Source organism: Urocampus carinirostris, chromosome 11 (assembly GCF_059441175.1).
Source record: "Urocampus carinirostris isolate Australia breed hairy pipefish chromosome 11, RoL_Ucar_1.0, whole genome shotgun sequence".
In the NCBI taxonomy this organism is placed as follows: Eukaryota; Metazoa; Chordata; class Actinopteri; order Syngnathiformes; family Syngnathidae; genus Urocampus; species Urocampus carinirostris.
The window spans coordinates 40,208,684-40,234,058 of record NC_142359.1 but is presented as its reverse complement, the minus strand read 5'-3'; the positions used below and the strand labels follow the sequence as shown (position 1 = coordinate 40,234,058).

Genomic DNA, 25,375 nt, shown 5'->3' with positions numbered 1-25,375 from the left:
CTCTTCAATTAGTGCCCCGGAATCAATCCCAAAGTGTCCGAGCATGTAGTCCAGCTTAACTGAACTGAATTGCATTGAAAAGATAGCAAGGGCATTCAAGTTTCAGAAATTCTTATGGTGATTGACACCATGACAGCAGGGCCAGTCCACCGACATTGCAGGGGATTGCTATTGTACTATAACAGATATTTAACAAGAAATTATTACGATCTAGAGCAGGGGTCTCCAACCTTTTACAAGCTGAGAGATACTTTTTACCAGTTATCAGTGCAAAGGGTAACTAGTGTGATATACATTTTTTAAATAAAATCGTATCTTGTACCGCTTACTATGTTGTTACTATGTTCTCACAGGGTAATTATTGGAAGAAAGAGAGAGAAAGAGAAAGAGAGAGAGAGAAAGAAAAAGAGAAAGACAGAGAGAAACAAAATGAAGAGAGACGGATAAAAAGGAGAAAGAAAGAATGATAGAAAAGAGAGAGAGAGACAAAGCAAAAGAGAGAATGAGAGAGGGGGAAAGATAGATAGGATGAGAGGAAAAAAGGGAGAAAGAGAGAGAGAAAGAAGGAAACGGGAAAAATAAAGAGAGAGAAAAAGTGGAGGGGGAGAGAGAGAAAAAAAGCAATAGAGAGAAAAAGACAAAGCAAAAGAGAAAGAGAGTAAAAGAAAGAGAAAGGGAGAGGTAAAGAAATAAAGAAGAAGTAAAAAAGGAAAGAAGGACAGAAGGGAAAAAAGAAAGAAAGAAGGAACGATAACTAAGGTTAATTTGACTGAGTCAAACGCACAAAACAATCATTTTACTGGAAAATCACAACGACCCAGTTGTAGGGTATTTTCAGAACAGATCCGCGGGCACCTCAGCTGTCCATAGGGGGCACCAGGTTGGAGAACCCTGATCTAGAAAACATGTGTCAAACTCCCGGCCCGCGGGCCACATCTGGCCCGCCATGTAACCATATCCGGCCAGCAAGACCATTTTACATTATTGTTATTAATGGCCCATCAATATGAACAACGCCGTCTCATCCCTGGACATCATATTCTGACGTTTTAGTCACTGTACCTATTCCTTCATATATGACGTATACTATACTATGTACCAGGGGTCGGGAACATATGGCACGCGAGCTATATATGGCTCTCTCTATGGCTCAGAGACAAATTTAATTGCATGCAAATTTTCTCCATCTCGTTCAAAACTTGAGCTTTTAATCCTGTTCAGATACACGCAAAGCCTGACCAAAGCTGAATTACAGAGCAGTTCTTGTCAGAATATATAGGACACCCTTTCACTACTATTTACAGTCAAGGTGTCACACAAGAAAAAACTCGTTTTGGCTCTACAACGCTAAAGAATCCTTTCTATAAAAGCTCACTTTATAATCTGTGTTCAGTGTTCAGATACTTTTTGATGAATCCACGGAACAAAATGTAAATACGCCAAAACACTGGAAGAGAGCTTAAAGTTATTTGATTGGGTGAGTGGGAGGGATGGGTGGAGCTATGCAAAAAGTGCAAGCACTCCCTCCCATCTCTCGCCCTACTCCGTCTGCGCCAAAGGTAAGCACATCAGGCTCCCTGTTCTCAGAATGTTGTGACGTTTTTACAAAATAATTTGTGCAACATTTTCATATTTCTATTTTTTACCGGAGATATATTAAGGAGAGCAAAATCTTTTGGTATATTTAGTTTTTTTTTTAATATATACATTGACATAGGAGCAAAGGAATTTGAATGTTATTTTAATGTTAAGTTGTTTAAGTTAAGCTCTAAGTTGTATAATTTAACAAGATATTTCTATTTAGAGCAAAATAATAAATACAGTATAAGTGATTTAAGGTTTAAATTTAATATTCTTGTCCGTTTTTATTCATATTTATGCTCCAAAACGGCCTCGTTGGCGCAGTAGGCAGCGCGTCAGTCTCATAATCTGAAGGCCGTGAGTTCGAGCCTCACACGGGGCAAGTCTTTTAACCAGTTCGGTAGCCTGGATGGTGGGCGCCTGCTCCGAGACTGGGAGGTCGCTGGTTCAAGCCTCAGCCGAGTCACACCTAAGACTTACAACATTGGTATTAATTGCCTCCCCGCTTGGCGCTCGGCATTAAGGCTTGGAATTGGGGGGTTTGGTCACCTAATGACTCCCAACACAACAGTTGGGTCTAAAACGACGGCGCCCTGTTTGGCTGCGGCTGCATCGGCTCGCTACAGTTTAACTGTACAGGTCAGGTGTATAGACATTTCCTTCTGTGTGCATGGTTACAAAGAATGACAATAAAAGTAAATTCTCTTCTATTCTATTCTCTCAAAAACATTCAGTTTAAGTGTGTTCAATAAATGTTTATCCTGTTTAGTGTTTTGAATTTTGGCCCCTTGTGCAATTGAGTTTGACATCCCTGATCTAGAACATGTGTTCATACCTACGACAGATGGAACTCCATCCATGGCAGGTAGCGTATTTGGATTGTCAACACGTCATTCTGCTTTTGAACCCCAGGTGACATGCCGGTACGGCATAAGGCATCAGACCGTGTCCAAATGAGCCAAAGGCTCATATAAAAGGTAGGGTGAGCCCGACATCAACGTTATGGTGATCTAAAAAAATCTGAAAGTTTGTCTATCTCGCCTGTTTAAATCGTTTCAGCACTTATTTTTGTTTCAGAACAGATCCGCGGGCACCTCAGCTGTCCATAGGGGGCACCAGGCTTCATCAACAACAACAAAATAAAACTATTCAAGTATTGATAACTATAATAATAGAATGAGAATGAGTGCAGATCCAAAAGATCTTAACAATCCAAAACTGTTTTTTTCTTGAAATGCACAACTGATCTCTGTTTAGGATTATTTCGATGACTCAGATCGAGCAGTTTAAATACGTTTGGATAATTCTGAACGGGGCAGCACAGCGGCGCAGTGGTTAGTATGTTTGCGGCACCGTTCTGGGGTCATGAGATGTGTGGAGTTTGCATGTTCTCCCTGTGCTTGGGTTTCCTCCGGGCACCCCGGTTTCCTCCCACATTCCAAAAACATGCATGTTAGGTTAATTGGCCGGTCCAAATTATCCCTCGTGTGAATGATCGAGCGAATAGTCTGTACCTGTGTGTCCTGCGACTGGCTGGCAACCAGTTTAGGGTGTCCCCTGCCCACTGCCCGAGAATGGCTGGGACGGGCTCCAGCACCCCCGCGACCCTACTGAGGTAAGCGGTGCAGATAATGGATGGATGGATGGATAATTCTGAATGCAAACAGATCTTGTAGCTTTTTTAGTAATGTTTCTTTCACACAAATTACAAACTACATAATGGCTCAAAAACAGGGGTCTCCAACGTGGTTACCGCAGGTAGCAGGGTGCCTCCCTGAGAGCAGCCAAGGTGCACGCGCAACAGTTCTGAAAATAGCTCACCAATGCTGGGTCATTGTGATTTTCTGGTAATCTTTTTTATTGGTTGACTATTTTGAATAATTGAACTGGCAATGACATAGTCAGAACATGATAAGTTGTTATTTTAGAAACTCAATAAAATTAATTCCAGTTCATGGGCTTCATCAACAACAACAAAAAAAACTATTCAAGTATTGATAACTATAATAATAGAACGAGAATCCATAAGTGTATTAAACAAATGTATGTATTCATCTTCTAATAGATTTAGTTTACAGGAAATACAATTTATGGGTTTTTTAAAGCGAATGAGCAAAACATGCAATTTTTTAACTAGCTACCTAGCTTTGTAGCTAGCTATCTTCTTACCTTTTTAGTTATTTAGCAAGCTATCCATCTAACTTTGAAAGGTTTTGCATGCTATCTATCTAACATTTTTTTGCTAGTTGTCAGGCTAAATTTTGGTCTATTTTCTAGCTAGCTATCTAGGTCTGTTTTTAACTTTCTATCCGGGTATTTAGGTGGCTTCTTACTCTTTCAGCTAGCTAGCTATCTCCCTTTTAGTTTTTCACCTGTTTAATGTTTTAGCTAACTATCAAGCTACCGTTTCAGCTATTTAGCAAGCCATCTAGCTAAGTTTTTTTTTAGAATTTTGTGTTAAACCGGGTGCCCTTGCGCTATATGGTAACAAAAAGTAGATCGACACTTAAAAAAGGTTGGAGACCCCTGTTCTAAAAATACCAGTGTATTTGTATCATGACAATAGCAGTAAAACCTGGAAGACTTCGTATATTCAAATTTTTTGCTGAAGTGACCACACTGTGAACTTTGCTAACGTTGCAGACAGCCAATGATCAACCCACTGAGAAGAAAAAGAGATGATTAGAGATACCTGATGGAGACGAAAAGGGTAACATGTTTATATATGAAGCAGCATTTGAGGGAGTGCATCTGATTAGTCTATTCTGTTTTTAAAGTTGGACACCTGCAAATGAGATTGCATAGGATGCCACTTCATTATTTTGATTATCATTTGTATTTTCCTGTTTCTTTTTTGTTTTCATTCATGTTGCAACAAATATCACATTACAAAAGGAACAAATCACCTGAAAAGAAAAATGGGACGACAGGTTGAAGCCAAAGCTTTATAAGAGACCCATCGACAAAATAAATTTGGACACTTCTTCTACCAATCAGATAAATAAATTATCATATTTTAAATAATTTGTTCATCCATTTGAAAATGACCACAATTTTGAATTGCGATCTGCACAGTATTTTACAATTCCTCAAGTTTTTTTCTTCTCCCATCCCTTTCCTCCTTACTCTCCAACAACAATATAAAATGAAAACAGTGCCAAATAGTGCTAGTGTTAGTCAAATGGCTTAACAATAAAGAAAAATACATAAAAATGTATGTTATAAGCCTTTATAAAAATGTAAGGTACATTTTATAAAGTGAATAAAAAGAGAAGCAACATTGGAGGGGAATGAGAGTATTTGGTCGGCTGTTTGTTTAATTGTTTGTGGCTTTATATTTATTACAATAATGCAGTTCTTTAACATCTGTCAAGGGAAAAGCTTTTAAGTGCCAATTCCTGTTCCATTTTTTTTCTTTGCAGGAAAGATGTATTCATAGTAGAAAACGAGAAAACAGAACTTTACCCCACAAGGAAACATTACAAAACAAATAAATGACATTTCAAACTGATAACAAAATTGCTAGTGACTCGTATAACATTTAATAACTAAAAATCTATCCATCTCCTCTAGTATATTTATCCAAAATACATAAAGTACATGTTTTTTGTTTTGTTTTTTTCAATTGATGTCAATAAGGCACATGTTTATGACGTGATCAGCTAAATCGTTCCATAAATAAATTGCTTTTGGGGTGGCACAATGGCTTATCAATGTTGTGCGAGAATGTTGGACCTTAAAGTTCTGGATTCTCCTGAGATGATAAGTGTCTGCTCTGTTGCTTACTTGCCCTGTATACTAATAATCAGGATTTTAAGTTACAAAAAATAAAATATTTAACATGTTGGGTTTTATAAACTGTATGTTTTCCTAATTGCTTTGTTCTATAACTGAATCAATATTCTATATTGCTCTTATGTGCATTTCCCCAAATCTCTATAGAACAAATTAAGTAAGGCAAATGTATTAACTGTATATTATATGAAGGTTTTTTGGTCAAATATATGTCTTCATCTTCTTATAACTGCAATGTCTGCATTGTATTGCACATTTAAAGTTTCTTTTATAGCACATTTAGTTGAATTTCAGTATCTGAAAAGTGCTATAAATATACATTTGGATTTGGCTGTAATGGTGCAAAATATAGTCTTAGCTCACTTCTGCCGGGCTAAACAGGTACTACAAGCATGCATTCTTATTTGCATTGAATAAATTGCTGAGAGTCGCATAAATCAATGATCCTAGTCATTGCCCACAGTTTAAATAGTCGATTTTATCGATTTCCTCGATTTGTTGGTGCAGCCCTAATTGTCAGTAGTAGCCAATCATGTTGCTTTTCCTTGATTTCCACATCCTTTAGGGTTCATGTGCTTTTGTAAGATATGATATGTAATAGAAAGAGATCAGGAGATGGCTTTTAGAACAGGTTGGAGTTTCTTATCTGATGAATTGGTCCTCTCCTGGACACCTTGCTCGTTCAAAATCCATAGAAGTCTTCTCTTCTTATTTTGAATGTCTAGTGCAAAAACGTTATTAATCATGAAAGCCTTCCACTGTCACATTTGATTCAAATAAAACCCAGAGCGAAACGTTTTTTGAAAAATAAAAAATTTAGATTTTTCAGACGCGTATTGTAATTTCTATGCGATTTTAAAAATAATCACATATTACAATACACGGCATGTCAAAAAGGATTGCAAGTAAAAGATGAAGAAGGCGCATGTACAATTGGACTGGGAGGTAAACAAACCTCCATCAAAGCAGCATTTGCGCCCTTCACGCCGTATGGAAAAAGTTCGCAAAGGCACAAAAAAATAACCAATTCTGTGACTCTAGCTAAAAATGTCTAATTTGGTACAATCCCAAAACTGCATTATCGATTAGAAGTAACACTTTTTATTTATGCAAGTTAATAAGTGAAATGTTATAATAAGTGTAAAAATAGTTGTAGCAGTAGTGTTACTAAATTAGCAAGAATGGTGGGTTTGAATCAATACATTTCTTGCACTGATGAACATGGTGCAGTAGCACATGGTAAAATTTATATTACACTAATTGCAGACATCATATTTACAGACTTAAAAGTATGTGGATTATTTTTAGTGAGCAATGTTTACCTTTTTATATAGTGTGCACAATTTGTTTTAGTTGTTGTTTATTTTGTTTAGTGTGGGTTATTTTAAGTGGGGAGCCAAGGGGGCGCCAGCCTGCAAAAGTCTGGGAACCATTGCGCTAAAGCTACAAGCTGTGGCGTTTGTGTCGGTGGCCATTTGCGCAAAGGCTTTTTGACTGACTGCTAACACCAGCCTTTCACAGTCGCGCACACACTGCTTGCAAACTTTGCCTCGCCTTTATTGGCTAGTGCCATTAAAACGTGCCTCTGATTGGCCGACGCTGTCAAACTCCGAACTGTGGCAATTTTTGTTGGCCAAACACTCCATCACTTAAATAAAAATTGAAAGCTATAAATCCTACAAAAAGAACACAGTGTCTTGCGATTACACTATTGCACTACGTCACAATGCAATATCGATTGGATTTCGATTACTGTATTTTCCGCACTATAAGGCGCACCTAAAAGTCTTTCAAAAGCTGACCATGCGCCTTATAATACAGTGCGCCTTATATATGGATCAATATTAAGTCGCAAAGTCTTGCAACTAATGCAAGCAGCCGCCGACTAGATTTTCCCCAAACGCGAAGTAGTCCGCGGTGTACGCTGGGATTTATATACCGGCGTTTCATTGGCTAACCAATGTGTCAATCATCATTTGAATCGATCACTAATGGCTAAAGTTATTCGGAGGTAAAGGGGGCGGATCCTTTTTATCATTTACAGGCTCGCATAGGCGAAAGGGGCAAAACAAACCCTGCAATTGGCCGAAAAAGATGTGTCAATCATCAGATGAATTGATCACTATTGGCTAAAGTTATTCGGAGGTAAAGGGGGCGGATCCTTTTTATCATTTACAGGTTCGCATAGGTTAAAGGGGCAAAACAAACCCAGCAATTGGCCGAAAAATATGTGTCAATCATCAGTTGAATCGATCACTATTGGCTAAAGTTATTCGGAGGTAAAGGGGGCGGGTCGTTTTTATCATATACAGGCTTGCATAGGCTAAAGGGACAAAACAAAGCCTGCAATTGGCTGAAAAAGATGAATGTGAATAGCATGTTGGGTAGAACTACGGCATAAAGGAAACATGTTTTACCATTCTGTATTTGTATATATATATATACGTATATATATATATATATACGTATATATATATATAATATGTTGTATATATATTATAGATGTATATACAGTTCTCAGGTCATGGAAACCTCCTGCGTGGGTTTGAATCCATCTACCGGCCTTCCTGTGTGGAGTTTGTATGTTCTCCCCGTGCTTGCTTAGGTTTCCTCCCACATTCCAAAAACATGCATTTCAGGTGAATTGGCCGGTCTAAATTGTCCCTAGGTGTGAATGAGCGAGCAAGTTGTCTGTCCATGTGTGCCCTGCGATTGGCTGGCAACCAGTTCAGGGTGTCCCCTGCCCGATGATAGCTGGGATGGGCTCCAGCACCCCTGCGACCCTACTGAGGATAACCGCTGCAGCTAATGAGATGAGTGTATATGTATAACCGAGTAATCCCTCGGTTATCACGGTTAATGGGGACCAAAACCACCTGCGAAAAGTGAAAATCTGCTAAGTAGCGACGCCCCTTCAAAAATGCTTTAAAAAACCTCGGTTTTCGAACGCCTCTCAGTTCGAACAAATCGGAGTCCGACCAAAAATTTAGAGAAATTCTTGCTTCGCTGTTCGGTCAAAAAATTGGAGTGCAAACGCCGGTAATGCGTGAGTGCGTACGCTAGGGTGCGATGCTGAGCGGCGTACGGGTGTAGAGCGCTCTTTTCGTGACCAACTGTTATCGCGTGCGGACGTGCTTCGTTTTGCTTTCGCATTTAATATAGGTGTACGAAGTGTTTTAGCCCCTAATTATGCCTCCGAAGAAAGTCAGTGCAAGCAGCAAAGTTGCTACAGGTGAAAAAAGAAAAGTAGTGCGTACAACTATTACATTTAAGTGCCATTAGATCGGTATTTTAAGAGAAAAGAACATCCTTCCAAACAATAATTTTCCTTCCTCCTCCATCCCTCTCCCCACCTCTGACCACCACAAAGGTAAGAAATTATATTCATAATTATTTTCTTTATACTTTTTTCAATTTTATTTTTACACGTTCATATTAGCGTAATCTTTCGTACAGAAGATTACGATAACGCGAACGTACGATTAGCCTGGGTTAGCTTTATGTTTACGTTAAATATTCAAGGTAAACATTCAGGGTGTTGGAACGGAGCCCCCTTTCCAATGAACCGCTCACCACTTGTTGTGGAGACCCGGGTGCTAAATGACTCGTAAACAACCTGATTTTTTTATTTTCACATGTTCATGTTAGCGTAATCTTTTGTACGGAAGATTACGATAACGCGAACGTACGATTAGCCTGGGTTAGCTTTATGTTTATGTTAAACATTCATGGTAAACATTCAGGGTGTTGGAACAGAGCCCCCTTTCCAATGAACTGCTCACCACTTGTTGTGGAGACCCGGGTGCTAAATGACTTGTAAACGACCTGATTTTTTTATTTTACACGTTCATGTTAGCGTAATCTTTCAGGGTGTTGGAACGGATTGAAACGATTTACATTATTTTTAATGGGAAAAATGATTTCGGTGATCGAATATATTGGTTTTCGGAACAGGGTTCTGGAACGGATTATGGTCGAGAACCGAGGTTCCACTGTATATGTATATATAAATCCATATACATAAACACACACACTCAAATAATATATATATACATACATACATATATACATCCTGTATTTGGCTCCATCCATCTTCCCATCAATTTTAACCATCTTCCCTGTCCCTGCTGAAGAAAGGCAGGCCCAAACCATGATGCTGCCACCACCATGTCTGACTGTGGGGATGGTGTTTGAGGTGATGAGCTTTGCTGCTATTACGCCAAACATAACTTCTTGCATTGTTGCCGTAAAGTTCGATTTTGGTCTCATCTGACCAGAGCACCTTCTTCCACTGGTTTGGAGTGTCTCCCAGGTGGCTTGTGGCAAACTTTAAATGACACTTTTTATGGATCTCTTTAAAGAAATAGCTTCCTTCTTGCCACTCTTCCATAAAGGCCAGATTTGTGCAGTATAAGACTGATTGTTGTCCTATGGACAAATTCTTCCACACAAGAAATTACAGTTTTATATCTTGTCTGAAATTTGGCAAAATGTCACAAAGTTCAAGGGGGCCAAATAGTTTCGCAAGCCACTGTCTACGACACATTACACATTATTATAAGTGTGTGTGTGTAATTAACCGTATGAAACAAAATCCTGATTAATACAACCACATCTATATAGCCTGATTTTACAACTCAAGCAATAGACTCTAAAAATTTAAAAAAATGATAAAAAATTGGGTAAAAAAAAATAACAAAACATTACTTGGTGATATGTAATCTAACTTTCTGGATTGTTTTGGGGTGTGGAGAGCACTTATAAAAGGAATTGACTATGTTTAAATATAAAGATGAAACAGAATAATGCAAAGTCATCAACAGATCCGAGAAAATCATTGAATGCTTCTGCTCAGTTCAGAGAAGATTGCCAGCTCTCACTACCACACAAAGCCATCATCTTTAAGGACTCGTCTCACCCTGGCCACCAATTGTTTGATCTGCTGCCCTTTGACAGATATTGCAGGTCCCTTAATACAAAGAATTAAAGGCTCATAGACACTTTGTAAAAAAATATAACTAATATCTTGACAATGTATGGGGAAAAAAATACTTCAGATTTCATTTTTTAAGTCTTCTTTTTGCACAATGTTGCTGCTGATGCCATTTCACTATATTCTGAATCAGATACAATGTAGGCCAGTCTACAACCCTGTACAATTGATCCTAATATACCTTGACAGGATGAATAGGTAAACAAATTAATGATTGCAACATAGTGCTTAGGAAAAACTAGCCTAAATTATAACAATAATCATAATAATGATAATAATAAAGCTGTAATAATAAAAAATGGTGTATTTTTAAAATAGTGCAACAACATAACTATGATTTACGACAGCCTCTAAGCGCTGCGTTGTAAATATTTATCTTAATAGTCTTTTACCTTTCTTCTCTTTTAAGTATTTATTACATGTTCATTCTGGAGTGCGATGTCTAATCTCGTTACATAAAATGTTTCACAACGTTGATACCAATGACAATAAGGACAATTCAATTCAGTAATTTGAGCGATTTAATCGGAGGTAGGCTATTTTAGGCGCGTGTTAAAAAACAATGATGGAAGCAGCAAAAAATGGTTTTAGAAATATGACTCCGTTATCGAGATGATGATCTGGTGCCTCATTTAATGATTGCATTTGTGATGCACGTTAAAACTATACAGCAATCGGATACTGCAAATCATTATGATAACAAAACTCGAAATATTCGCAAGTCACGCATCAAATTATGCATCCCAGTTACAAAAACGTTGACATTTCTCCTATATCAAAACAACATTCAATGTGGTATATCAATTTGCTTCTGTGTTGACACTCTTAAGTAACCATAACACCACTCTGATGCTCTCGTTCTCGTTGCCGAATTAACCCAAAAACCAAGAGCCCCATTTCCAGATAATCCGAATCCCATCCAAAATCATGTTTGCGAAGAATTGTACCTGTAAATGGGGAATTCCGTGATTTCACGGCGACCTACCGGAGCTGCGAGGCCCGGATGCCCTCCTCTGCTGTATCCGCCCACAGAACTCGACCAAAAAAAAAATAGGTTCTGGGTCCAAACGTACTGATACAGGAATGAAATCTAGTGGTCGGGAATTGAATTAAAAGCAGCGACCGACGAAGACTTCAAAAATGCCGTTGTTAAGGCTGCGTGTGGAGGAGAAGGATCTCTCCAAATCGTCAACCTAAGGGACTGCGTGAGGGCGGGAGGGGTGCGAGCAAGCTCACTTGGTAACCAGTTGACTTCCGGTTTAAGTGCAAAAAAATAAATATAAGGATAACTGCGTCCGGTTTGCCCAGGGTTGTCACACTCGTTTTAGATGCGGGCCACATGCCAAGGGAAAAACATCTGACGGGTGCCAGACTCTTAGATTAAAGAAAGATAATAAGAGAGGGAGAAGGGACAAGAGAGTGAGAGATAAATGGAGAAAGAACGAAAGAACCCTGGGACACACCATGCCCACTCAAAGAAAAGTGAATGTAGCAATGAGGGCAGTCTGGGCATCGTATATGCTATCCCATTCATATAATATTGTGTATGTCAAAGGACACAGGTGTGGCCTCTCCTTCCCCCTTTAGCACGCAGTTTGTGCGTCTGTCCCCACAGAGAAAATGCAGACTCAAATTGACCAAAACGCACCTCATTACTTTGAAAGAAAAGAATTAAGAAAAGGAAAAGAAAGAGGGGAAAGAGAAAAAGGGAAAAAAAAGGAGAATTGAAGGACAAAAAGTGAAAAAATTAAAAAGATTTAAAAAAAAAATCGAAAAGAAAAAGGAGAAAAAAGGCATCATTTTCTCATTTTTGTTTTTTTTCTCTTAATATTTCATACCTGTCAACCTGTACGTTTTTGCCGTACAAAGTACGTTTATTATGCATTTTAAGACGTGTACGATGTACAAGAAAATCTGTACGGAAAAGCGCAAATTTGTCAATTATGGGTACCATCCGGTATACACCGACCATCACGAAGCGAGCGGTTTGATGCTACTGTGCGCATGCATTTGCTGCCTCGGATTTCATGTCGTAGTTGTGTAGTGAAAGGAAGTCGGTCTTTTTAGAGAACCGGATTTTTCGGCTGAACTCATTTAAGAGAGCCGGCTCTCAAACGGCTCACTTGCTTTGATGCATTATATTACGAATTATTATGTTGTATAAAGAAGTTAAGAAAAAAAGGAAGTATAAAAGGAGAAAATGAAAAAAGACAGGTTTGTGGTTATCCCTTTAATCAGTATATTACCAACAATAATTTAATGCAGAAAATGAATTCATAATTTGAATAGGAAAATGTATTATTCTACTTAATCATATTTGCTTGTATTTTTTCCTTCTATGGTGAACGTCCAAGCTATTTAATTTTTGAACTTTTTTTTATAATAAACCTCATTCATGTCAAGCAACTCAGTACCTCACAACAAAATGTATCAAATATATTGTATCATATACATATATATATATATACAGGGTTGGGTTACTTTAACATGATTACTTTTGGATTACTCCCATACCAAATATGCCAATAAAAGACAAAAGAAACTAAATATGAATAAAATTACTAAATTTTGTGCAGGCTTGGGGATTAACAGAATACATGGAACGGCAAAAATTATGTTGGCAAGCTGTTTGGATTTATTTTCATTTTGTTTCTGTCGTATTTTATGTTAGTTTTGCCGGAGATCAAAGAGATCAAAGCCAGGAGAGAAAGCTTACCACGTGTTGTGAGTCATAATTTTATTAACCCTGTATATATATATATACAGTGCATCCGGAAAGTATTTACAGCTCTTCACTTTTTCCACATTTTGTTATGTTACAGCCTCATTCCAAATTGTATTAATTTAATCTCTTATCTCAAAATTCTACACAAAATACTCCATTATGACAATGCGAAAAAAAAGTTTTTTTTCCTTTTTTTGAATTTATTAAAAATAGAAAACTAAGAAATCACATTTACATAAGTATTCACAGCCTTTACTTAATACTTTGTTGATCCACCTTTGGCAGCAAATACAGCCTCAAGTCTTTTTGAATATGACCCCACAAGGTTAGCACACCTATCTTTAGGCAGTTTTGCCCATTCTTTGCAATAAGTCTCAAGCTCAATCAGGTTGGATGGAAGACGTTTGAGCACAGCCATTTTCAGATCTCTCCAGAGATGTTCGATCGGATTCAAGTCTGGACTCTGGCTGGGCCACTCCAGGACATTCACGGAGTGGTTCTGAAGCCAATCTTTTGAGATCTTGGCTGTGTGCTTTGGGTCGTTGTCCTGCTGAAAAATGAACCTTCGCCCCAGCCTGACGTCAAGAGCGCTCTGGAGCAGGTTTTCATCCAGGATATCTCTATATATTGCTGCATGCATTTTTCCTTCTATCCTGACTAGTCTGCCAGTTCCTGCTGCTGAAAAACATGCCCACAGCATGATGCTGCCACCACCATGCTTCACTGTAGGGATGGTATTGGCCTGGTGATGAGCGGTGCCTGGTTTCCTCCAAACATGGCGCCTGGCATTCACACCAAAGAGTTCAATCTTTGTCTCATCAGACCAGAGAATCTTGTTTCTCATGGTCTGAGAGTCATTCAGGTGCTTTTTGGCAAATTCTAGACGGGCTTCCATGTTCCTTTTACTAAGGAGTGGCTTTTGTTTGGCCACTCTACCATACAGGCCTGATTGGTGGATTGCTGCAGAGATGGTTGTCCTTCTGGAAGGCTCTCCTCTCTCCACAGAGGAACGCTGGAGCTCTGACAGAGTGACCATCGGGTTCTTGGTCACCTCCCTGACTAAGGCCCTTCTTCCCCGATCGCTCAGTTTAGAAGGCCGGCCAGCCCTGGAGGTTCCAAATGTCTTCCATTTACGAATGATCGAGGCCACTGTGCTCATTGGGACCTTCAAAGCAGCAGAAATTTTTCTGTATCCTTCCCCAGATTTGTGCCTCAAGACAATCCTATCTCGCAGGTCTACAGACATTCTTTTGACTTCATGCTTGGTGTTTGTGCTCTGACATGCACACTCAACTGTGGGACCTTATATAGACAGGTGTGTGCCTTTCCAAATCATGTCCAATCAACTGAATTTACTGCAGGTGGACTCCAATTAAGCTGTAGAAAGATCTCAAGGATGATCAGTGGAAAAAAGATGCACCTGAGCTAAATTTTGAGCTTCATGGCAAAGGCTGTGAATACTTATGTAAATGTGATTTCTTAGTTTTCTATTTTTAATAAATTCAAAAAAAGTAAAAAAAACATTGTCATAATGGAGTATTTTGTGTAGAATTTTGAGATAAGAGATTAAATTAATACAATTTGTAATGAGGCTGTAACATAACAAAATGTGGAAAAAGTGAAGCGCTGTGAATACTTTCCGGATGCACTGTATATATATATATATATATATATATATATATATATATATATATATGTATGTATATGATATAACAAAACACATGCACAATATAACATGTTAAACTACATAAATAAACATGTTTGGAAAAAAAATATGGTATAAGATTTTTTTGTATTTTGTAAGGGAAAATACGACAGTTTGTAAGGGCATGGAGCCGTGGAGGTTGACAGGTATGATATTTTTTCTTTCAAGTCCAGTCAAGTCATGTTTATTTGTATAGCCCTTAATCACAAAGAGTCTCAAAGGGCTGCACAGACCACAAACTATTGCAAACTACTATTATTACACCACCCCCTGATCTAAAGCTTACACAAGGGCAAGGAAAAACTCAACATAATCAACATGAGGAAATGAAGAAACCTTGAGAAGGGACTGCACATGATGTAATCCCCCTCCCGGGAAGACCAGGCTGCAATGGATGTTGCAAATACAAATAATACACAGATATTGTCAACATAAAATATAGGTCATTCATATGCTATAGAACAGACTATGTTTTAACTTTAGATTTAAACATTTCCAATGAGGTTGCAGATCAAATCTTAGGGGGAAGAGCATTCCACAGCTCTTTCTCCATTTTTCTTTTTTTTTCTTTTCTGTTTTTGCATATTTTTCGAATTTCTTCTTCCATATTTTTTATTCCTCTTTAGATTTTTTGCTCTTCTTTGTATCTTTATTTGAGTAATACTGGGTAAAAATTGGAAGAAAAATTGTGCTTTTGCCTATTTTCAGTCTCTGTAGTTTGTAATCTTCTATGGACTAATTTTTGGTTGCACTACACCAGGGGCCAGCAACCTTTTATGTGTGGAGTGCCACTTTCAAATTTCCTTGAAAATCAGTGTGCCACACCAAGATTAATGACTCGCACAACGTTTTTTTAAGATCCAACAGAGACAAGGCTGCACATTAGCAAAATCAGGAGACACAGCAGCCACCATCTCCAACTCCATCTCCTCGTGGTCGTCTGTGATGGGGAGAGGCAAACGTGACAAGCAATCTGCAGTAACATTCTCATGTCCCGGTTTGTATTCGATTGTGTAGTTAAAACACAGCAGGCGAGCAGACTAGCGAGCTATTCTCATGCCTGCACGTCCAAGGCCTTTGGTTGTGAGTAGAGTGGTCAAAGGGCTGTGATCAGTCCGTAAAGTGAAGTGACGGCCCCAGAGATAAGTACGCCACTTTTCAGTCGCCCAGACACATGCCAAAGCCTCTTTTTCATCTGTTGAGTAATTTCGCTCGCATGCAGTCAGCGTCCTGGAACCAAATGCAATGGTCTGTTCTGTGTCACCTTTCATTTGTGTCAACGCAGCACCGATACCATAGTCTGACGCATCTGTTGTCACGACTGTTGGCAGGGAAGGGTCGAACAAGGCGAATGCAGAGCTAGTAGTGATGATCTCCTTCACTTTGGAAAAGTTCGCTTGCGCCTCTTCAGACCAGTGGAATGTACAGACTGTCTGAGTAGAGCACGGAGAGGTTCCACAAGCATGGCGTAGTTGGGGATGAACTTTGAGTACCACGCAGTCAGGCTTAGGAAAGATCGCAGAGATTGATCGTCGTGTGAAGGGGGAGCTTCAACCACAGCCCGTACATGGCCAGGATCTTGATGTAGACCAGAGGCAGAGATGAGATGCCCAAGGAAGGACAACTCTGTTTTTCTAAAGTGGCATTTTGCAGCATTGACCTTCAGCCCACCCTCCTGTAAACGATTGAGGACGGCGTTCAATCCGGCGTCATGTATTTCAGGCGTCTCCCCACTGACAATGATGTCGTCCAAATAGCACTGCACACCCTTTTGACCAGCCAGGATCTGAGACATCATGCGTTGAAAGGCACTAGGTGCTGATGCCAGGCCGAAAGGCACTCGTGTGAAATGAAACAGTCCATCTTGTGTTATAAACGCTGTAAGATCTCTGCTGCTTGGATGTAGCTGCAGTTGGTGGTATGCATTTTGTAGGTCAATCGTGGAAAACATTGTAGCACCACGGAGCTCAGTGAACACCTCCTCAATGTGTGGCAGCGGGGGACTGTCGATCACCACAGCCTTGTTTGGTTCACGCAAGTCCACACACACAAGAATGCCACCTGTTTTCTTGCTCACGACCACCAGAGGCGACACCCAGGCAGACGCGTCCACTCTCTCGATGATGCCATCAGTTTCCAGTTTCGTCAGCTCCTCCGACACCTTGTCACGCATGGCATATGGGAGTCTGCGTAGCTTTTGCTGGACTGGAGGGACGTCAGCACGCACTCTAACTTTGTGTATAAAACCTGTAGCAACGCCTAAAGCATTTGTAGTGTTGACAGCGCGACTCATCTCCGATGCGGCAGGTGTTGCAATCTGCCAATCTTGTATGTGAAGGCAAAGTGCAGTGAACAGGTCAATTCCCAGTAGTGGAGTACCGTCAGGAACTATGTAGAAGTCAGTATGTGCACTCTGGTTGCAGTATGTAGCAGTAAGTTGAAGACAGCCCAACACTGGAATTGGCTTCTTCATGTAGGTCACCAGGCGTACAGTAGGCTTTGAGAGAGGCACGTGCATGAATGAATGTCTGTAAATTGTCTCTGGCAGAATTGAGACTGCTGAACCAGTGTCCACAAGCAGGTCAGTAGTAATTGACTGTTCATCATTCGCATGGATAGCAACTGTACACATAAGGCGCTTTGGGACTGCAGCTGTAGGGGCTACATGACACACAGTAAGGTCTGGGACAGTAACTTCTCTCACTGATCGAGTAGGAATTGCGCTGCGGCACACTTTACCAAAATGTCCCATTTTTCCACATTGGTTGCATTTTGCATTTTTAGCAGGGCATTTGGGGTCATTTGCTAGATGAGAGTTGGAGCCACAACGGTAGCAGGTTTTGTGTTGAGAAGAGCGCTGTGTATGTGTACTGCTGCGATTCCTTTTATCTCTTTGTTGCACGTGCACAGGAGCAATAGCCTTCACTTTTGCCATAGCGGATTCGATTTGTGTAGCAATAGCGATCGCTTTGTCAAGTTTTAAGTCCGTTTCCAACAGCAAGCGTTCTCTGATCCTCGAAGAGGACATCTTCTCAATGAATTGATCCCTAATCATATCATCAGCAAACGTGCCAAAGTCACAGTTAGAAATTAATTCCCTCAATGCGGCAATGAACTGAGCAGTGGTCTCGCCCGGTCTCTGAGCACGCCGACGGAACGTGCTACGCTCAGCCACGACATTCATCTTCGGTACAAAGTGCCAGTGTCGGGAAGGGAAAAGTAAAAAAAGTAAAATTCTCTGCCCCTCTGTGCCTAAACAGTGCAGCAGTAGTCCGTTTGTCCGGCATGTTGTTTGCAGTCAATGCCAGCAGGCAATTTTCCAACATCTGAATCCAGGTGGTGTACAACATCGTAGGCTCACCCGGGGTTTCAAGCAAAGCAGGGGGTTGTGAGATTCCGATACAAGTCATCCTCGTCGCCAATATGTTGTGTATGTTGTAGAGTTGTAGTAGGATTGTAGTAGATTCAAGACAGGCACGGATGATACATTCATAGAGTGTTTACTTAACTTCTTCCTCGGTAGTTCTCAAGCACAAGTTCAAGGCTGCACATTAGTATACAACGACTCCGCAGGAAGGGGAGTGTATAACACGACACCACAGTCCAACAGAGCTGTAATTTTACACCAGTTAAAATATAGAACATGGATATACATTTTAACTCAGGGTTTTCAACCCTTTTTGAAACAAGGTACACGTTTATTTATAAAAAAAGTTGCGAGGCACTAAAATGTTTGAAAATGAAGTTATGTCAAATATTTCAATGTACTACCTCATGAGCAGATAATTAGTATATAAAAAGAAGAAAATAATACTTAAAATAAAAAAGAATGATGTGCTTTATGTTTTTATTTTTTACAGTGCAATCCCAAACCGCTTTGTTAAACAAATTAAGTTATTAAATGTACTGTGCTACTGCAAGAGCAGATAATTAGTACATAAAAAGTATATAAAAATCTACTACCACCTACTGATATGGATGACTATTACAGTTCCTCGTCTGAAAATTGCAAAATTACTGAATAATGGCCTGATTTTTTGGAAAGATAAAATTGGACAAATTCCAGCGGCACACTAGACAAGGTCTCACAGCACACTAGTGTGCCCCGGCACACTGATTGAAAAACACTGGTATAACTGACCAATTTATCTTCTACTGTTCTTGTTCATCCATCAACTAAAAAATGAATGTGAATAACAAGTAAAAAGGCCTGTTGCCATCCATGACTTTTTGCCACAAGAATTAACCAGAATCAACCATTCTTCATTAAAAATGAACTACAATCAAAAAATAAGCGCTATGGACAGCTACCATACCATTCATCAATGATATATTTTGGCAGAAAATATCAAAACTTGAAATAACAGCAGCAAGCCAGAAGGCACGCACGCGCACACACGCGAACACGCACACACGCACATACACTCTCTTCTTTAGAATATTCACCATCAGTAAATGGTTTTCTGTGCTTTGATATACAGGGAGCAATGTGATGGCTTGCTTAAGTGGTTGTGTTGTTAGCATTTACAAAGGTCATCAGAGTCTGTGTTTATTTGCCGTACCTGGACACTACGCGTTTTAATGTCTCCGCCATGTCAGACTCATCCCTGAATTCATGTTCATGTTTCGTCTCGTAATGACTGCTGTGCGAGGTACAACGTTCCCGAGGCAAAATGCACAAAAAAGCACGGTCATTTTTTGCACAAAAGCCTCATTCGTCTGTCCACGTTGGCTGGAAAGAACGAGATCTTTTCGCTCAAGGGGGCCGTCATGATTTATCGCGCACGTGTGTTTCGTTGGCTGGGTTAAAACATGGATCTCTCCTCTGCAAGACGCTGACAAACAAAGCAGAGGAGGGAAAGGCGCTGACCTAAAGCCTCTAAATAACACGGCGCACAACCGAAAATGTATGAATTCCAGGTAAAAATGCGCATTTTTAAAATATAATCATTATTATTTTGCCGTGCGCTCGCGTGCCACTGGTTTACCCCTCGCGTGCCACTGCTGGCACACGTGTCATAGGTTGTCGACCCCTGCACTATACAATACAGCGAAATATCGTGGATAAATATAAAACACTGTTCCTTTAAGAACAGTGTAATGTTTTTTATCAGCGCTGTTTTTGTGGAAGACTCAATTTGGCCCAAACTTACTCGTATCCTAGCTTTTATGAAAGCCCAAGAGTGCCATAATTCAAATAATAAAATGAACATTACATTAATACAAACGTCCTTAAAACGAACAGTCAATTAATAAAAACATCATTAAAACAAATATTTAATTCATGAAAACGGCATTTTAAAATAAATGGCCATTAGCGAAATATTTTTATTAAAATGTTATCACAATAATAGTTTACATAAATGCCAGGGTTCTTTTTTTTTTTTTTTAACAAAGTACGTTTTAATTTTAAAACATTCTTTGGCCCAATACTTTTTAGTATTTCCGAACGCTATTTTTTTGTGAAGTCTGGTTTTTACCCAAGGCTTTTCACCATTTGCATTCTTTAGTTTTACACTTTGCAAGACTACTCTTGCTGTCAATCAAACCACGAGAGGCAGTACTAAAGACGCAATTAATTGGCAGATTCTTTGAAACAGACTCAAGTAATAGACTCACTTTGCACGACTTACTTCCACGTTCGAGTAAGGATAATGAGTCATTTCCGGTCTCTCGTAAACAGCACGAACAAAGTGCAAAATAACGTCATGGCGTAGTTAACCAAAACACGCTCTTTGTTTGAGTTGCCGAAGATCACGTTAAATTATGTTTGGAGAATTGTCCGAGCGTAGCACCACAATTCTTTAGGTAGTGGACAGGGGACACCCTGAACTGGTTGCCAACCAGTCGCAGGGCACAGAGACAGACAACTCACTCGCTTGTTCACACCTAGAGACGATTTGAATTTACATGATTAATTGCTGTTAAAATTGTCGAGAAAAATTGTTCAAACCTTACATTGTTTATTTGCTGTTAATAGTGTCAATAAAATTGTTCAAACCATAAACCACAGACCAAACTTTAAAAAAACAAGAGTAACTGCGTCACATTTCAGGGAGGTCAGTCATGTTGCTTCAAGCAAAGCAGAAAACCTGGCAGAAAGACTCATCCGCAGAATACGACAAACTGAACACATGAAGAGAGGTCTGTAAATAGAATCAAGTGCCTTAAAGGATTATGCTGTTGTAAAAAAAATGTGAATTTAACCACGTGTGGGCTAGTGCTTTATCCAGATGCACCGTGGTTTGGTGTATCACCTGATGGGCTGGTATATGAACCCTATCGAGCGACCATCATTTGGGCTCGTTGAAATTAAATGTCCAAATATACAAAGTTACATTGATGGTGTAACAGAGTTGAAATTTGATTGTTTTGAGCTCTTTTTTGGGGGGGAGGGGAATTCTCAAAATCTGTGTTTTCGTTGCATTACTAATAAAATTCTGGTACCGCATTTGTTAAGCCATGGGCGTGTGCAACTGTCTTTTTCGTTTGGCACATTATGGGCTTCTGCGCTTGCCGTACCTTCAGCTCAATAACATCGTGCTGAAGATGATTGCAGTCGTGCACAGACGCCCTGACTTTTGTATTGTTTTGTTTACTGAATGCAGGCAATAAACCGAGTGACTGTGAATCCTTGTGTCGCGCTTGATTGAGGGTCGTTACAATTGCAAGTACATCAAAATTGATCATGGTGTGTATAAGCTGAAAGAAATCCATCACCATTTTTGGCAAGTCCAGGGGCAGTTGCTGATTACAGGACTTGAATGGTGTGACTTTGTTATCTTTACCAATGAAGACATTCTTGGGCAGCGCATTCACAGAGACAATGCTGTGTTGCATTGTATAAAACAAAAAATTGATTCGTTTTTCTGTACACACATATATATATATATATATATATATATATATATATATATATCAAAATACCTTTCAATTTGCAAATAAGTCGACATGGAACAAATTAGAATGCAATACTTTTATTAAACAAAAAGTCAACGAGCTGCAAAGAGAGTCATGTGTATAATCTAAAGAAAACAAAAACATAACACAAAATTCAACACTAAAGCATATTGCAGGTGAGTTATCAGGAGTCAATTATCTATACAGTAATCCCTCGGTTATCGCGGTTAATGGGGACCGATACCACCCGCGAAAACTGAAAATCCGTGAAGTAGTGGCGCCCCTTCAAAAATGCTTAAAAAAACGTATACAGGTATACAGTATACTTACGTTGCGTCGCCGAGTTCCTTCATGATAAACAGCGACACAGAAGAAGGGGGTGAGGTGGGAGGAGTTGAACGAGGGGGAGGTGAGCGAAGCGGTAACTCACCATGACTAAGCATTGTGTCAGGGCCTCCCCCTCCTCTTCACAATAACAGTGTCCACACCGTGTCCTCAGTTGACATAAGCTCACGCTTGCTCGAGTCAATAAATGCTTTCTTTAGGTAGTGGACAGGGGACATCCTGAACTGGTTGCCAACCAGTCGCAGGGCACACAGAAACAGACAACTCACTCGCTCGTTCACACCTATAGACGATTTGAACCGGACAATTAACCTGACATGCATGTTTTGGGAATGTGGGTTGAAACCAGAGTGCCCGAAAGAAACCCACGCAAGCACGAGGAGAACATGCAAACTCTACACAGAAAGGTTTGATCCCATGACCTCAAAATTGTGCCGCACACACGCTAACCACTGCGCTGCCGTTATTAGCAAACAGAATAATAATACTGTTGAAAAACATCAGACACTTTATTGATGATCTTATTGCACTTATCCAACTGACAATGCCAATAAAGTGTCTACATTCTCACTAATTTACGTAGCAATAATTTACAGACACTGGTATATCCTGCAAAGATCAACAACTATTGCCGGAATGTAGTAATAGCTTTTTCCAGTCGTCATGGTTTGTGAAAAGCAGACACTAATATTTAAGTTTATCTATCTATCTATCGACCTTGGTCATATCCCTCGAGAGGGGTGACCGACAGCAAGACAAACACATAAACAAAACAAAGAAAAGGAAAAAGTAGCCAAAAAACAACCGAGCACTCTTATTACCACACACTTGCTCAGTTTCTCTACTATTCCTGTTCTGTCTCTCACAATTTCATTTCTCAATCTATCCAACCTTGTCACTCCTAACATACTCCTCAAACACCTCATCTCAAAGACATTTAACTTCCTTCTCAAATCTGCATTCAGGCTCCAAGTCTCTGCACCATACAACACAGTCGGCACAATCACACTCTCATACAGTCCTTTCTTTACATCCATACTCACACTCATACTCTTGTTACTCATCACTCTCCTCGAAACACCCAAAACCTTGCTTCCTTGATTCACTCTGTGCAATACTTCGCACTCCATCCCACCAACTGCAGCCACATCACAACCCCCAAGTACCTAAAGCTTTCAACTTCTTCCAGCACCCGTCCATTGAACCTTATTTCTAACACGATGCCCATTCCATCCCGTGAACGCTTCATCACCTAACTGTTCAACATTCCCACATCTATAAATCTATAATAATAATACCCGAGTTGATTCATACTGAGTTGTTCATATTTCAGATGAAAAAAAAAATATTACAAACAACACTTACATTAAAAATGTCTGCTATTATCAGATTTGATAATAATGGTGCCAGACAAAATATTAAATATTGTGACAAAGTTGTATAAGGACATCCCAACTTAAAGACAAACATTTCCCCACTGTGCCATGCCATCCAAACAGTACACAAGTCAAAGTTTATGAGACAAATGCTTGAGTGAATGGACTAGATATAGTCTGACTCACCTCCACACACAGCTTTGGCTCAGTCCTATTGAGAGGGGTTGTACGCTCTTCCACCCTGGAGTTACTCGTGGTGAGAGGCACAGAGCCAGTGTGGAAATGTTAGTTGCGCCACAGCTCAGCGCCTATACGTTGGGATTGACCTGGTAGACAAGAGGGTAACCTCCCTCCGCATTCGGGTAGCCTCCTTCTTCCTCCGGGTAGCCTCCCTCGGCCTTTGGGTTGGGGGTTGGGTCCTGACTGTTGTGTTTGCGCTTATGGACCAAATAGCAGTTTAGAGTAACCAACCTTTTTGGAGTCCTTGGAGGGTATGCTTGAGAACGTGCCCCCCGGGGACTCCTTCGTACTGCTGGGGGATACAACACTCACGTGGGGAATGAGTGTAAGACCTGGAGGGCTGTGATTGGGCAGAACAGCCCCTTGACCTAAACCCGAGTGGTGTAGTTATTGGACTTCTGTGCCCGTCATGGCTTGTCCATAACGAACACCATGTTCAGGCATAAGGGTGTCCATATGTGCACTTGACACCAGGACACCCGAGGCCGCAGATCGATGATCGACAGTCTGAGGAGTTAATTGCCACATCAGAAAATGGTACTGCACATGCTAAAACTTATAATATATTTTCAAGGTCATACACAAACACAAACCATTCTGCAAATGAATGTGTGGACCGTGTCGATGTCACAAAATCATTTTTCAGGAGGCATTCGGGTGGTGTTTTTGAATCTCCCATTACTATACTATTGCATCAGGTTATTCAGCTCCAATTGAAGAATACTTATCAGAATTCCTGAAATGAAAGCATAAATATTGTTACCTCCTCGCAACACATATTCTTACATGGATCCTTCTCCTCAGCCAATACTCATCAATTTCCATTTTCGTTGACCAAGAGTTTGAGAACAATTTAATGACTGAAAAATGTTTGTCAAATTAAATACTGAAAAAAGACAACCCAAAACTGTTTTTTTATTTCTGCATTTTTCTTCTTTTTCTTTGTTTTTCTTTTTCACTTTTCTTTTTTCCTTTATTTGTTACTCCTAACCCTAGCTCTAACCCTCTCCCTATCACTAACCCTAATCCTAATCCTAACCTTTTACCCTAACCCTGACCCTAACCCTAACCTTAACCTTAACATTTGGGGAACATGGACACATAGCATAGAGGAATTCAACCAATTCATACAAACCCTCAACACACACCATTGTACAATTACAGTCAAACATTCCACAAATGAACACTATTTAGATTTTCTAGACACAACCACTTACAAAGGACCCTCATTCACCCAAACACAAACTTTAGACAATACGGCCTTCTTCAAAGACACAGACACACATGCGCTCTTACACAAAAACAGCCTACATCCAAAACACACCTACTGGGGCTTAATAAAATCACAGTTGCTCAGATTCCACAGAATCTGCTCACAGAATACGGACTTTGAAAAGGCTACCCAAACCCTTTTCAAGGCACTGAGACCAAGAGGATACTCTAGATCTTTCCTCAGGCAAGTCCGTAAAACATTTTTAACCACAGGGCAACTGGACACACAGAAAATCCCTCATTCACCCAAACACAAACTTTAGACACTACAGCCTTCTTCAAAGACACAGACACACATGCGCTCTTACACAAAAACAGCCTACATCCAAAACACACCTACAGGGGCTTAATAAAATCACAGTTGCTCAGATTCCACAGAATCTGCTCACAGAATACGGACTTTGAAAAGGCTACCCAAACCCTTTTCAAGGCACTGAGACCAA

The 25,375-nt window shown here is 39.9% G+C and overlaps 1 protein-coding gene and 1 non-coding gene across 3 annotated transcripts in view; one reads left to right on the top strand and one right to left on the bottom strand.

Moving 5' to 3' along the window:
* Positions 1 to 11,579, bottom strand: part of cdk17 (cyclin dependent kinase 17) — a 59,996-nt gene extending 48,417 nt beyond the window's left edge. The window contains exon 1 of one of the 2 annotated variants that reach the window (XM_088348438.1): positions 11,317 to 11,579. The gene's annotated coding sequence lies outside the window, so the exon portion shown is untranslated. The remainder of the gene's footprint in view (positions 1 to 11,316) is intronic. The other variant, XM_088348437.1, reaches the window with a different exon arrangement.
* trnam-cau (transfer RNA methionine (anticodon CAU)) lies at positions 1,891 to 1,963 on the top strand. The gene has a single exon. It is a non-coding gene; the product is annotated as a tRNA-Met (tRNA).
* Positions 11,580 to 25,375: the final 13,796 nt, after the last annotated feature.